This window comes from Amphiura filiformis, chromosome 18 (assembly GCF_039555335.1).
Source record: "Amphiura filiformis chromosome 18, Afil_fr2py, whole genome shotgun sequence".
Lineage (NCBI taxonomy): Eukaryota > Metazoa > Echinodermata > Ophiuroidea > Amphilepidida > Amphiuridae > Amphiura > Amphiura filiformis.
In genome coordinates this window covers 58,061,101-58,075,045 of record NC_092645.1, presented here as the reverse complement: position 1 = coordinate 58,075,045, position 13,945 = coordinate 58,061,101, and the positions used below count along the sequence as shown (strand labels likewise).

Here is a 13,945-nt window from a genome sequence, read left to right as displayed (position 1 = left end):
CATTGCATTGCATTGCGATATCGCCGACATGATGGGGAATTACCTGGTTGTTGATTTTCCATCGAGTCGACTCAGACCGCTGATGGTCTCGGAGTCATCAAACTTTTTCAAACGATCGCATGCCTAGACTGCGACTCACTGCGTGACCTACGTGCACTTTGTCAATCGGATTCATACCGTGTCGCTGGGATGAGTTCTGAACACGTGTTTCATGGTGTTGGGGACTGAATTTATTATTTATGTAAACCGAAAGTATTCATATATTTATGTTTTACGTTTTATTCTAATAATATACTACATGATTTAGTTATTAATATTATTATTATGATAAACAACAACAATTTTAAAAACAAAATCAATTGAGGAGATTTTTTTGTGGTTTGTTTACGGCCGCTATAATTATTATACTGTCATAGAGGAAAATTGGTCGCATGGTTTGAGTCTACGTACATGGTGTTGTATTTTTGTTTCAGTCTGGTGCGAACTTTGACGTTGTAAACGAGCATAATTATTGAGGGAAATCATTTCCATGGTGATTGTGAAATCAGTGGTGAAATAGACACGTCTGCGCTACTTGGTGCTTGTGTTGTTGCAAAATGGCGAAGCAGGCTTCCCTCCATGCGTTCCTCGGCGGCGGTGCGGCCAGCACGAGTGATAGATCTGGTTCTAGTGCTTCTAAAAAAAGAGAAGCTGACACGATATACGACAAAACCAAGCGTCAAAGGAAATTTCTTCCAAAATGGCAAGAGGGCCGACCATGGCTCAAATATGATGAGAACACTGGATTGATGCATGCACAACTTATGCGTTTCGCAATTCACACCAGCTAGCAGACCGTGATTCATCTTTTGTAAAGGGGACAGATTCGTTACAGTTGACATCCGTCACCAAACATGAAAAAGAGTTTAAAGCACCGCCATGAGCAAGATGCTCAAGATGTTGCCATAACGCCTAAAGAGCGGCCAGCAGATAAGATGCTTTTAAAGATGAATGAAGAGATACGTGGACAATTAAGTATCAAATTTAGAAACGCGCATGCCATGGCTAAGAATCACAGGCCGTATACGGACTTTGTGTGGATGAATCGGCTGGATCGCGCCAAAGGTCTCAAGGTGGGAGGCGATTCAGAACATGCATCCGATAAAGCAGCAGCTACATTTAGTCATCACATCGCAGAGGTAATTACATGTGAATTTTATAATTTTATAGCAATATTAATTTATTAACCTAAATGATTTTATGCATACATAATAAAATACGTCTGATAACCATGATAACTGATTTAAATTACATTTACTAGCATTAATTTTAGATGACAGTTTGAATTTCAAATTCTTTTATTTTAGGCCTATTATTACTTAGTTCAATTGTTTTTTTTTTAATGTTCAGATTGCAAGAGAGCAACTCGCTTGAAGTGACCCAAGCTGATTTTGTTTCTCTTATAATGGATGGATCCACAGACGTTTCAGCTGTGGAACAAGAAATGGTTTACATTCGCACCTGCAAGAAAGGGCAAGTCTCCGTAAAATTTCTTGGGATTGTTAACACGCCAAAAGCGGACGCGGAGGGAGTGACAGAAAGTTTGAAACGGGCCATCCAAAATGGACTTCAGTTGACATTAACAGATTTGGGTAACAAACTTGTTGCCATGGGCACAGACGGGGCCGCAGTTATGTTTGGATGCAACAATGGTGTTGTCACCAAAGTGCGTGACCAAGCCGCCCCATCCCTTGTGGGAGTTCATTGTTTCGCGCATCGCCTAGAACTGGCAACCAAAGACGTCATGAAGCACATTGTGCAGTACGCAGAATTTGAAGGACTATTGAAGGACCTTTTCAGGTTTTACAAAAAGAGGTAGGATTTGTAAATTGCACAAGTTAACTTGTGTTTATGTAAATTATGTTCATTGTTGAGTTAGGCCTATATATTAGTTACTAAAAGTTTTAAATTTAATCAAATGATTTAAAATACTTTATTAACTTAAGTGTAAAAAAATTCTAATTCATATTTTCATATTCTTTATGTATTTTCATTTTTCTCTTTTCAGCCCACTGAACCGAGCGAACTTAAAGGCGGCATGTACATCAAAAGGGTTGAAAAGCCTTGTACCAACACGGGTGGGGGGAACCAGGTGGGTGGCGCACACCCTGCGGGCTATTAACAACCTTTGGGCTATATACCCAGCCCTGGTTCTACACCTGTCACAGGTATTATAATTTTTTTATTACAATCTTGTATAATAACTGAAAAATTACTATATCAGTGTCAATAATAATACTAAAAAATAATACTATTCTAATATTTCTTTTGGTCCCATTGGGCCATTTTAACTTTCCAGGTCGCAATAGCTGGCCAATCAGATGTTGCCAAGACGACTGCCCAAGGCTTGCAGGATAAGCTAATCTTGAAGACAACAGTGGAATTTGGCCACTTACTTTGGGCTGTTGTAATAGTTCTGGCAAAGCTGTCTCTCTTTCTACAGGGGAAGAATCGTTCAGTTGCTGAGGTTGCGGATCAGCTGGATGCACAAGTGGCTGTCCTAAAGAAGTATGGCTCTGCTGATCAGTAAGTAATGTTTTATTGTTTTATAAACAGTCTCACTAGTCACTCCGACTCTGTTATAGTGTTTATTAAACTTAAGTTACTTACGTTGAACATAATGAACAATTTTATTAAACAAAAGTACAAAAACTCAAAACAAGTTGGCATTTTCGATAACAATAACTTCAATAAGCAATATTTTATATAATATTCAGATTTTTATTGATATTATGTGTATTTATTTGTGTAGTTATTATTTTACTGACCGCTCTTTAAGTACCTTGACTTAGGTTCGGGCCTAAGCTACAAAAGGTACAAGGGCACGAGGAACTTGATGGTGTTCCTCTGACTGAACCTAGACGCCGCCACCACAATGCTGTACCACTTGAAGATGTCAAATTGGAGATCTGTACTGATCTGGCAGCCAGCCTTACCATCAGGTTTGATATGACAGATGAGATCATCCTAGCTACATCACTGGCAGACACTAAGACATGGCCGTCCAGTATTCAGGAAGACATAGGTAATACATAATTATTATTTATTGGTCACATGTGCATGCACAAAGAAACTGACATCACATCTTAATTCTATATTTATAATAATAAACTATACTAATTACTAAAAAATACTAATACAATTTAAGTCTATAATTCAAGAATTATTAAATTCCAGTTTTTTGTGCTTCTCTTAATTCTATGACCTATTTCTCTTACTGTCCTACAGATTTCGGAGATGCGCACATCCAGACATTGGTAGAGCACTTCCAGTCCAATTTACGTAATGCTCAAATTAATGCTGATCAGATATCCCCAGAATGGACCATGCTTAAGACTGTTCTATACAAAAGGTATCTTTCTTTAATTTCCGGTCTGTATATTTGTAGTAAAAGCAACTACAAGCCTCTAAGAACACAAAAACATGTATAATATAATATAATATAATATAATATAAATAACACAAATGTAACATCATGGTGATCATTAACTGATCAATGATCATAATTCATAAACTCACAATCACAAATTCACAATCTATTTTAACAATAATATCATTAATGTGCTTTATTTTGTTTAATTCCAGACAGTTAAACAACATCCACACACTATCCTGGGGAGCCATCAACCGAATATACGGCAGTATAGCGCCAAACTTCTTGAGGCTGATAGATCTCATTCTTACTATACCAGCTACATCTGCAGAAGTTGAGAGAGGTTTCAGTGTCTTCAAACTTCTCAAGACCGACACAAGGAATAGACTTTCCAATACCAGCTTGAACACCTTGCTGCGCATTAAGATGCTGTCCCCATCAGTGGAGGCTTTCGACCCGACTCCAGCGGTAAAACATTGGTTTGACGCAGCTAGTCGTAGGAGGGTAACAACAAAGAGCCAGACTGGTGCATCCTCTTCTGAAGATTTGAAAGACGACGAGGAGGATAACATGCTCGGTGAGGAAGAGGAGGAGGCAGCCTGTGACCAGGAGCATGAAAGTATATTGCTGCAACACCTGCTGGAGGAGGATCATGACCAGACACAGTCACATCCAACACCTACTGCTCCAGATGCAGCACCTGCAGGCCCTGCTCAAGAATCGGACTCGGCTCAAGAATCAGATTCTGAATCTGTTCAAGAAATGGAATCAGATTCGAGTGAGACTGACTGACTCACCTGAGTCTGACTATTAGTTTTAGCAAACAAAGTAGCAAACAAAGTTGATTTACTTGACACTTGACTTGAAGTGAAGAGTTGAACTTGAAGTCTTCACTCTTCGTGTAGTAGTATAGTAGACTGTAGTTACGTGTTATGTCACTTAATACCTGAGTCTGAGTGAGCCAAGTGAGCTCCTTTAGCAAAAATTAGCAACCTGTTGTAGGTTTTGTTGCAACATTATTTAATGTTTTTGCAATTGCAACATTGTAAATGTTTTTTGCAACATTACATTTGTTATGTTTCTTAAACTGAAAATAAAGTTAACTTGTTACAGATTTACTATACTTAACTTACTCATGTCATGTTATTTGTAAAGTAATAAAGAAAAATGTAAGGTTATTTGGTGAATTTACAAATTAAGAATCTGTAAAAAAATGGTAAAAAGTACGGACAACCAAAAATTGTGGCGGACAACCAAAAAGTCTTGCTAGGTTGTCCGGTGGACAACCTGTTTTTTTTTTTCTTATTTCTAACGCTGCTTCCCAATAAATATTGGTAGCCATCTGTTGCACTGTAAGCAAATGCATCAAGCTTCACTAATTAAGCTGAGTACTTTAAAAAGGTCCCTGACCAGATCAACAGCCTCATCCCCCCACTTCCCTCATCATTGATGAGATTTAGTATCATAATAGATCTTATTTTTTCTAATTATCATCCTGTAATTTGACGTTTCAAATCATTGTATTTCCAAAGAAATTGAGAAAAAGGTCAATGTGGGGTAACAATGCTATTAATGTTTCCCCACGCCCCTTGCACTGTGGATTGGTGCAGTGAATTTCACTTCGATGAAATCAGGCTATGCATAAAAATTATGTAAGCTTACATACAAGTTTGTACAAGCTTACTGATACTGCTTTATGAATTTTAGCATTATTCCTGCTACGTACATGCTTTCTATAACATGTTGACTACAAAAGTATATGACATAAATCACTTTTTCGAATGCTTCTCAAAAGAAATGGTAATTTTGAAGTGAAATACGGCATATCACTCCTTTCGCTGCCTCCAATGATTGGGACCACAATGCAAATAGCATGTACCTAATATATAATAGCTTGCTAATTGTGTTAATTAATCACAACATTTACGCTAAAAATGTTCTTATTTTTTACATGGATGCAATAAGTGGGCAACATTTGACATTGTACATAAGTTTAAAGAAAATCCATATCCTAATTTGACAAAAGGAACATCCTCCTTTCCTGAATAGCTCACAGTAGGATGCAGGTGTATGTACTATCAACTAGAAAGGGGATTTCCCCTTTTATGTTTTCAATGAGGAATGACCATGTTGCAACACCAGGAAGTAGTGAGGTACATTTTAGACCTGCACTACATTGTATAACAATTTGTTTCATTAGTGCAAAAAATGTGTAATTTCTTGTTAAATTCACTGCATAGTAAAATAAGAAGCAAAAACAAAGTTAAGAAAGGTTTTTGACACAAGTCTCCACATAAATCACAGCCAGTGAAAAATTTTCACTGACCATCCAGGATTTGAACCTAGGACCTTGAATCACCGGACCGATGCTCTACCAACTGAGCTAATGAGTCTGATAGAGAAGAGCAGTGATTATTATTATTATTAATAACATCACTGCTCTTCTCCATCTGACTCATTAGCTCAGTTGGTAGAGCATCGGTCCGGTGGTCCGAAGGTCCCAGGTTCAAAAACCTTTCTCATATTTAATTTCCCACATAGTTTAACTTTATTTCTCTGTCTCAAAAACAAAGTTGTCTTCTTTATAATTTATGGGTTAATTATTTATTAAAGTGTGTGGTAAAATGCATTATTGAGATAAATAATCCAAACAATTTCAATATCATAATTACTGTACCAAAAGTAGGCCACAAATAATTGTAGTCCAACCTCCCTTGTGGAGACCCTCTTTTTTTATACAGATCTCTGTTGTATCCGTATGTGTTAACTTCACAGGAAAACATGCTGTCAATGTTTTGACACTGATTTTATGATATATGAAGCATTAATTCAAAATGACATCTATGTGTACGTTGCAAGATGTACCATCTTTCACTGTTATTACCCCACAAAATAGGAAATGGTGAACCCAAATGGGGTTTCTCTACATTTTGAGGTCGCAATTTGAGATATTGTTGTTGAAAGTAGACTTTTGAACTATGTCATTGGATATTAAACCATTTTAGTGAGTCCTGTTGACTAAAGTGAATCCTGGTCCAGACTTAATTCAAGTGAACCAGGACTTACTTTTTGCCCAAACAAGAGTCCTTGTAGACAAGCTCTTATTTTCACCCTTGCCTAGAAGAACACCAATCCTGCACTACTGTCCTGTACTCCTGTACATGTATGTGAACATATTACAAAAGAATAGGCCTACTGACTTTTTACTTGGAAACAGGTGTTTGCTCAAAATGTCAAAGTGATGTATCTGCAAGTAATTAACATAGCAAATAATGCACATTGATTTGGAAGGCAAATATTTGTGTGTACAGTAAGAGGCAGTTTCAGTTGGCAATAAGCAGAGCAGATACTACATTATGACTTGGGACAGGAGATTGGTGCAGACTGGTGGAATAACAGATGAACAGTGTTAGCTTGTTGTCAAAGTCAGTAGGTTTACATTGTACCTGGTAATTCAGCTCAAATGTGCAGGGTCTGCCAGCCAGCCAGCCAGCCAGCCAGCCAGTTTTACCTACATTGTATACCCAGGCCAGCTTTCAACCCTAACAAAAGCTACCTGCCTATTAGTCTCCTTCACAGCCGCTTTCTGTCGTTCCTAACAAAGCCGGTTTCTGTCGTTCTTAACAAAGCCGGTTTCTGTCGTTCCTAACAAACCGTCTGCAATTGAGCAGAAACCATGACTACTGTGATTGGCTCAAGCTTTCGGACTAAATGCAGGATTCAGAAATGTGTCTAGAAAACATATGACCTAGATATATGTTCGCTGCATACAGTCTGCGGCCCAACTGTCTAAGTCCAAGAGACAAACACACACATGATCACCGGTCTTTGATGTTATTGACCAATTAGCGAATGATGTTACTATAAAATACATTTCCTAATTCTTCAGAGCTCCGGGTTGACAATGACAATCAGTGAGCGCGTACAAGAGGCGACATATCTGCCCCTTGTACATGCTCAGTGAACAATGGGTCAACCATCTTGTTGTCATGATTGTTGATAAAGCCAATCAGCATGATTGTTTATCACTCCTGCGTTCACGCTTGGATGCATGTACGCTCGATACATGGTGCATGTTTGTTTAGTTAGGAACCCATTTAGTAATTTAGTTTAGTAACCCATTGCCAATCACAATGAACTAGATCCTTCACATTCCCAAACTCTATGTTCGCAACTGAGCCACATGCAGCCTGGGAGGGAGACTATACTGGCTATTCCCAGCTACTTCTATGAACTTTACACATACACCCACTCATTTTAAACTAGAAATAAATACGGAGAATATCACTGAAGCTTGCTTTTTTTTAATATCCAGTTTAAAAAGAAATTGACATTTTGCTGTAATGTTGAGACATACTCCCACTCATTTTAAACTAGAATTACTGAGAAAGTGAGAGTATCGTTCAAGGAGAAAAAAAAAAAATTGACATTTCACTTAAACGTTGAGACAGTTCTCATGCCCTGGGAAAAGAAAATCAGTATTTTCCCCAGGAAAATAAAGCTTTTTTTGCAAAATAAAATTGATGTGATAAAAGCTAACTAGTTCAAAACATGTCATCATTTTGCTCAAATGTAGGGAATTCTCTTGGCCTAGGGACAAAATCATTACTTTAAAGATGAAGCATGTGTAATAAAATAAAATACACAGACGCCTGCTGTACACATGCCTATCCCATCCTGGCAACACCTTTAATATTGTGTGGCTTTTCTAAGAACATACGCCCACACATACACATGCATTGCATGTACTGGGAGAATCAAGCCAAGACCCTGGTCTTTGTTCCGCACAATTATTGAAATCAATAGCATTGTATTGTGTTACCATAGTAAATTCCTTTTCCTACTAATCATGCATTATCAAATTGCCCTCATCATCATCTGTCCTCCCTCCTATGTAAAAAGCTGTATCTGTACATCAATGACACAGGAGGTACATTGTACTGCCTTTTACCTTAGGGCAGGTGTATCTGAATCAGTCTGCTCAATAAGTCATTATACAGTATCTACGAGTAATGAACAACATTGCAGATACAGTGTTTTGGGTTGGGAGGCTGATAGTTTTGTAATACTTGAAATTAGTCTATTCCCAAAAAAAAAAAAAGTAAATGCTGATACTTCACAAAGTACATGCAGCCTTCTCATTTGGTTGCCCATCTAGGCATGCATCACACGCTACAGCTACCATGTCTACTGTAGCTGAAACAAATCGTGTTAATTGTTGGCCAGTGGCAACATCCATCCATTATGCGCAATAATTTAGTTGCATGTTAAAATGTCGCCCACATGGGTAGGTGGCACTGACATCGTAATCAATGGCTTGTTCCTTATATCCAATGGAATGCCATTATTGTTTATATTTACCTTCAGCATTGGCACACACGTGCATGACTTATACACACATCATCATTGCAAGTGATGTAAACCCACGCACTAACTTACTGCACACGGCTTGCTCAGGCAGCAGCCAGTGCTACATTATAATACAGCAACAACCAGGCATAATTTCCTCATTACTAATTTATTTTACATTTATATGAAACCTCAAATGTAGCTCATGGGGTAATTAGAGAAAGTAGGCAAGCGCAGTATTCCATGTATAGTGTGTTCACTGGCTTTGTTTACATTTACCTGGTGCTCTCATTGCGACACTCACTCATGTACGCATAACTTCCGGCGCAACTTGAGCAGCGCCCGGTGGCAAGCACAAACCTTGCAAAATATCCTTGGTTCCCCTATGGTATTTTTATACAGTAACATCATTCAAGATAATGCAGCTAATTCAAATCCAGCATGACAGCCTATTGCAGGCAATGTTGAAATAAAATGCAGCTAAAAAACATGTGCTACATATTTATCCAAACACAAAAATGTTTTAAATTTTGGCACAACTTCAGTAGTGCCAGTGGGAAGCAACACCCTTGGAAAAGGTGCTCATTCGCCAATTCTAACCTCAATATCCACGAATCTACCGTACAAGCAATAAGCACAGCCTATTGCCATACCAGCATTGTTGGGATTTACCTGGTGCAAAAAAGCGTGCTCTACGCACATCCATACACAAAAACTTCACTGCACAGCTAAACCCATGCAGGCAATGAAGATGAAGTAAGCCACAAATGAATAATCCATAGAATTCCCTGGCTTCACAGCAGGTGTATTGTTATGATCAATAATATATATCCACATATAAATCCACAGAATATTCCTCAAAAAATGCTATCAATATTCCATGTCAACACTCTTGCATTGTTGTCAAGCTGAGCCAAGTACTGTCATACATGTATGTCTCATGAACTCCTGTGCGGAAATGCAGGTCATGTGTGTATACAATCAGTAGGCAGCAGCAACAGTCCACCCTTGACAGGGTCATCAGACTGCACAGCTAGACAGAGCAGTGTTGCCACTGTTTTGTCATCACATGGTGCAATGTTTGTTTATCAAGTGGAGCCCAATCTTTAGTTCGTCCCATCAATAAGGTTATTAGAATGGTCTCTTATCCTAAAGTATACTGTTTGACTGCGAAAGGCAGCCCAATTTAAGTATTCTAATAAGAAAACACATTGTTTCCATGGCAAACATTAATGACAGGTGTGGCAAAATTGATCAAAAAGTAGCCCAATTAGGTGTAAAAGTGTGGTGATGAGCAACAGTGAAGTAACCAATGCATTGTATACAACTCTGCTGGGGGTACCCACACACTGATGAGAATAGCAGTAGACTGCCCTCTTGTGGGTTGACATGGCTTTGGATGAGGGTGCTATGCACAAATAATCTTTGGTCAGAGCTGGCAGACATGGTATGCGTACATGAAATCTTCCTGTAGTGTACGACACATTCAGTATCCACTAGAAAATCTGTACTCAAGCAATTTCGCACACAGCCATTAAACAGACTTAGGATTTGATTTGGAATAAGCAAGGAGGTTTAAACTGACTTACTGACTCACACGGAGGTTGAAACTGGCTGTTAATGCCTCTGAAATAGCCTGATTTGAGGAATTTTGCATGATTTTTAAATCTTTCAAAGCAAGCCACTACCGGGATCTCTAGCTCTGCTAGTGACAAACCACAGTAGACAAACAATATGGGAAAATAATTGTGCTTTGTGCTTGCAGTTCGTGCCTGAATATAACTCAAAACAACATGTATCAAAATTGGGCAAAAATAATACTGCAAATCATGAAATGTTCCATGAATTTTGCATCGCGAGTGACCTAGGTTTGCGAAATTTTCATACAAATATTTCCATGTCCTATTATTTATAGGCCTGTATTATTACCCTTTATATAGAAAGATCAAAAAAAGACATAGAACTAAAGCTTAAGAAAATGTATTAATTTTGCAAAAATTATGGTTATTTTCAAATCGCGAAATTTCATCCCACAAAAATATTGTCCTTTACAGTGCTCTTTTGCCCGAGTCTATTGTTCTTTTATTAGCAACATTTGGGAAATAAAAAGTGGTTTATTTTGAATGTGCTGGAAATGACATTATAAGTGTTTAAGAATAGCGCAATATTATGAAGAAATCCTCTGGTTATACTCTGATGAAAAAAACATCTGCGCATAAATTTGTATTAAAGGTGTACTAACTGATTTGCCATGCTGCAGGGTCAGAATTTTGTAACACAGCATGTGAATCAATCTCATTTCTTCCACAAGGTAAAAAGAAGGCCTTTGTAAACCACCTTGATTTCAGGCAAACCTTGCACAGTGTACAGAAACGATCTGTTGTGTCCAAGTCAGTAGGATTTCATTATATTTTGAACAATTATAGCTAATTATATTTTGATTAAGTGACAAAATTAAGAAATAAATCATTTGTAAAGCAAATGATTATACATTCAATATTAAACTAATACATTAAAGCCTTTTAAAATGTACTAACTTTTAAATGAAATTGGTCAATTTTTTTTACACTGATTTTTTGGCAAATTTAGTAATGTTTACAAGTTTTCCAAATGACATAGAGCTCTGTGGATGGCCAAGATACCCAGTAGGGTTACTTTCACTCTATGTTGTTATTTCGGCTTAAAATGGACAGAAAACCTTCCTGACAGTTCTTGTAATATTATTTCATAATTTTGGGTCAAGAATAACAAAATTCAAACTTTATGGAAATTGTACATTATGGCTTAAAGCATCAAGAGTTAGTATATGTATTTAGCACTTACACAAGCCAGAAGAAACCCGCAACCAGCCTAGCAAAATCAATGTGATTAATACAATGTACAATGAAATTACAGACAGCAAAAGTACAGATATTTTCACCACTGTATATCCTAAGATATATAATATGTCACAAATAGCTGCATATTTGGAGCTCGGATTTTAAGACCTCAGTTTGTTGCTAAAATCGATTAACCCTAACCGCCTCAGGGCTTTTTGGTGACGGGAAGGGAAAGAAGGAAGGAATAAAGAGAGAAAAGAAGGAAAGAAGTTGTTTGCTCTGGGTGGGATTCGAACCCGAGACCCTCGCATGCCAGGCACTGGGTCGGCGACACTTTGCCCACAGGTCTTGGGCTTCGCTGGCCAGCTTAAAACCGTGCCTATATATCACTTAGAGGCGATTGCGTCATCACACCACGTGGGATGCATGCACTAACAGCGCATATATCAAGTAGTATTTTGTAGTATACCGTCCTGTTAGGGTTAAGAAATAAAGACACATATCCAAAATCTCAAGGAAGATGAAAATTCAAAAGTTGCAGATTTCTTCATTGGATGCCTAATTGATTTATTATACACAAAGTTTTCTCGAACAAGAGAACTTTATGTAGCGCCGTGCTTTCCATTTATATGCAACTCTTGATTTCATTCCTTCCTTGGGTTTTTGATCACAGTTATTTCAATTCTCAACAGATTTCAACAAATGAGGTCTTATCAGAGCTAAGGGTCAGGTATTGGCTGACATATTTGTCTTGTTTAGGATTATGTACAGGTATAACTGGAACCTGAATTCTTTTTCTGTCTGTATATGAAAACTTCTAGAAATAATGTTAAAGCAGCCCAAGCCAGAGAAAACCATCAACCAGGAATATGTTGCCACTTTGTCCTAACCAGTGTTCATGCTAAGGGCGTATGGTACATGATTGGCCGCAATGCCTCAAACAGAAACACAGGCTATTCCCACCAGGGGCCCTAAGGCAGGGCCCGTGCCCTCTTCATAAAACTTGGTCATAAACTTACGACACTGCAGTCGTATGTTATGCATGAATGGGCTATTAAATCTAATTTCAATACATACATCGCGTGATATGTCCATTGCATAGCACATATACAACTGTCGCAAGTTTGCGACCAAGTTTCACAAACCGACCCCTGGACCCCAAGTCCCTGGGCCTAAAATAAAACTCACAGCTATAATTGACCCCCCTGAAAAATATCATCAGAGGGAACACTGGTCCTATCCCAGTTTAGTCCACTTGCCATTTTCATATAAAGGCTAAACTCAAGTCCACTTGCAATTTCTAATTCTCTGAAGACTAAACCCTGTTCATAACCAATATCTGAATTAAATCGATAACATACCTCACCATGTTCGAGTATTATCAGGTGCCAGAAATGTGCACGGGCCTACCTTGCCACGGGTGTGTAGCTTGGCCGGCCAAGCTTTCCATTGCCATATGACTGTTCGCATGAAAAGTTGATGATGCTGCAATCGCATCACATGGGATACCTGCCCGTGTGCTTTTGGAATTGAGGTTTTCTTGATGTTTGGTACAGTTAGGGGCACCCAATCATGAGCTGAAATTGGTTTGCAGATCACTACGTTCAATACTTCCAGCACATACCAAGTAGTGTTACAACCCCATATTTTGTAACTGAACTTCATGGGCTATTCCATTTGAAAACCAAACATCCCTAATGAAGACATGACCTTAACCTCAAACACAGGGAGTGTAGATATCAAATGGAGTCACCCATTCAAGTAACTCCACTTGAAATTCACACTCCCTGTGTGACTGGAAGATTAAATGTCTTACATAGGGGTGTATGGATTTCAACTGGAATAACCCATGTTACAGATTAGATAATGTTAGAACTACATTAGACTACAGTCAGAATGTTATGAATGAACACAGCGTGATAAATGCCCACGTTCCCACCACCTATCCATGACAACGCACCCACAGGCAGGCTACGGGGACACTTGTAGTATTTCGAGTTGTATATCACCAGCTTACAAAACAGCGAGTAAAAAAGGGTCTTTTTTATGGCCGTGAGTACCTCGTTTAGGGTATCAATAGAGCAAACATGGGGGAAAATTGTACTCAAAAACTCTTCAAAACCTGGGCTTTTTCAATGGTTTTTCTTCAGGCTTCTTGATTGATCGCTACCGGCAGTTTAATAGGTGTGTTCATCGCCTCAACAGTAACATACTTGCTTGGGGTAGTAAACCAAGTGCTTGCTTTGGGTCCATTTTACACAAATGAAAAATACTTGCTTAGGGTTCTTTTTGAAAGCCTGTGTACACGAGTGATATACAACTTGAAATACAAGTAGCCTCCCCCCACCCCCGGTTTAAATAGAAA

The 13,945-nt window shown here is 38.4% G+C and overlaps 1 protein-coding gene across 1 annotated transcript in view; it reads right to left on the bottom strand.

The window, feature by feature from the left end:
• LOC140139255 (uncharacterized) overlaps positions 1 to 13,945 on the bottom strand; it is a 99,845-nt gene that overhangs the window by 61,554 nt on the left and 24,346 nt on the right. The window lies entirely within an intron of this gene.